The sequence below is a fragment of the Alligator sinensis genome, unplaced genomic scaffold (assembly GCF_000455745.1).
Source record: "Alligator sinensis unplaced genomic scaffold, ASM45574v1 scaffold781_1, whole genome shotgun sequence".
Lineage (NCBI taxonomy): Eukaryota > Metazoa > Chordata > Crocodylia > Alligatoridae > Alligator > Alligator sinensis.
This window is the reverse complement of record NW_005841845.1, coordinates 1,521,348-1,523,549: the sequence shown is the minus strand read 5'-3', so window position 1 is coordinate 1,523,549 and position 2,202 is coordinate 1,521,348. Positions and strand designations below refer to the sequence as shown.

The window sequence follows — 2,202 nt, the reverse complement described above, 5'->3', positions numbered from 1 at the left end:
CCCCCACACTCAACATTAATCCACTGATTAATGTGTGCCCCCCCCCACAAACCCAAGACAAAAAATCGGATTAAAGAACTGGTTATTTCGGAGCCGGTCCTGGCAGCTGGGTTCACACGGGGCCTGCCTGAGCTGCCGGCTCCGCAGTCAAACCCGACCCCGGGGCAGAGGCAGAAACAAAACGCAAGGCACCCCTCGATGAGATGTGCCTCCCCTACCCCGGGGCACATCCATCCTCCCCTGCCCATGGCTGAAATACCCACCCTTTCGGGGCTCAGGCTCCAGCAGAGAAGTGGGGAAAAAAATAATCCACCCACCCTTATCCCCACCCCCACCCCGACAACAATCCTTTAGGTTGTTTTTTTTACCTATTTCCCTACCATGCTCGACCAAAGTGGGGGGCTGAGGGGGGAAACCCCCTCTCTCTCTGCCCTAAGGAAGCCCCCTAAAACAATAGGCAACATCCCACCCTTTCCCCTTCCCAGAGAGGCACGGAGTGCTCCTTACTCACCATTTGCTTTTCATTGGTAAAAGTGAGTGGAGCCATTTTGTGGCCTATTCATTGCTGCTATATTTGTAATAAGTGTTGGGTGGCTTCACGGGAGAAGGATCTAATTCCACATCACGTCCAGTTTCCTATTTAGTATGGAGAGCGGAACACTAGAGCAATGTGGCCAAGTGAGATAAGGCCCTAGCAATGGCCCGCCTGCCCTGATAAGCCTCTAAACCCATTATTTATGAAATGATTCATTATTATTTGGCAATTTTATCGAAGGAAAGCGGAAAATTATTGCAGGGATATGCATAGGAATAACTCTGGAATGCATGCCTTATAGCTTTTTATGTGTGTGTGCTTAGATGCTCTTAAAAAGCCACTGCAGAAAAGAGTAATAAAAAATGCACCGTGACTGTCCACAATTTGAATAGCGATTCTTTTATTTTAGTCCTCTTGGAGGGATATTATGCCCCTGCATTTCTTTCTTTCTTTTTTTTTTTTTTTTTTTATTAAATATGGAACACCTACTCAGTTCTTAATTAAATTTAATGAGCCAAAATAAATTGCTGAGAGAGATGGAGAGATGGGAGACGGGGTGGGGAAGAGAGGGGTCCTGGGACAATTGGGTAAATAAAGCAAATGAATAGTGGACATTAAAGAAAAGGGGCGCCCCTCCCTTTGCTCGGCGAAAGGGGGCAGTCCATGTCAGTTTCACCTGGCTGGGGGAGATCGCCCGTGTCAATTTCAGCCCGCAGCGGGGGAGATCTCTCGTGTCAGTTTCACCCGGGGCTCAGATGGGGACCTTGAAAGAAACAGCGTTACATCGCATTAAAACGGGATAATTGCTCCGTGTGTCTGCAACCCGGGTGGTCTCCCCCATCCCCTGGGGTGCATTTCTTTTGGGAGGAAGGGAGCAGGACCCTCCTGAAATCCTTGAGCTCTGCCTGAAGCAGCTAGAGCTGCCCCAAGAGCCAGGGAGGGTGATGTAAAAAACCCCAAGAGCAGCCGGGTGCACACACGTCCAGGGCGTGTTTCTTTCCCACCCCCGCCTTTCTTTTCGATGCACGCCTGTCTTCACTAGGCTCGACCTAGCAAAGGCTGCACCTGTTTGCTCTCTCCGGATCCGCCCCAAAATGAGGATCCAAGAGGGCAGGTAGGTAGGCGGTGTCCGCACTCACGCGCACAAACGTGTCCCTGCCTCGAAGTCACGGGCAGTCAATGAGCCCGCAGTCTGAGGGCAAGGGGAGAAAGCCGCTAGGCAGACGCCAACACGAGCTAGGGCGCATTAGGGACACGAGACCCCCAAAACCTATGGAGTGTGAGCAAACGAGCAGATAAAACAAAGGGGAGCCTGAAAGGCTGCACCAGGTGAAGCCGGCAATGCCATCGATGCTTGTGAGCCGAGCCGTGTTGGTCCAAGGTGGTTTTGTTTGTTTACAGTTGCATTAATTGCTTTTGGTGCACCCCCCCCCAACCATTCATTCATAACCACCCCCCTCCCCCAGTATACACACACCAAGTGTCTCGTGCTTCAACAACACGATGCTTTTCGCACTCGGTGTTTGGGATGTCGTTACAATCCCTTTAAATAGCTTTTGGTGTGTACATGTACATGTACATATACACACACACACATATATGCATAAATGGTGTGTGTAATACATCAAAGATAAATACATAGTATATATGGGGTGTGTGCGTGTATG

The 2,202-nt window shown here is 50.0% G+C and overlaps 1 protein-coding gene across 1 annotated transcript in view; it reads right to left on the bottom strand.

Annotated features, from left to right (window-relative positions):
• The window catches only part of TAL1 (TAL bHLH transcription factor 1, erythroid differentiation factor), a 17,537-nt gene extending 16,900 nt beyond the window's left edge, over positions 1 to 637 (bottom strand). The window contains exon 1 of the mRNA XM_025206360.1: positions 512 to 637. The gene's annotated coding sequence lies outside the window, so the exon portion shown is untranslated. The remainder of the gene's footprint in view (positions 1 to 511) is intronic.
• Positions 638 to 2,202: the final 1,565 nt, after the last annotated feature.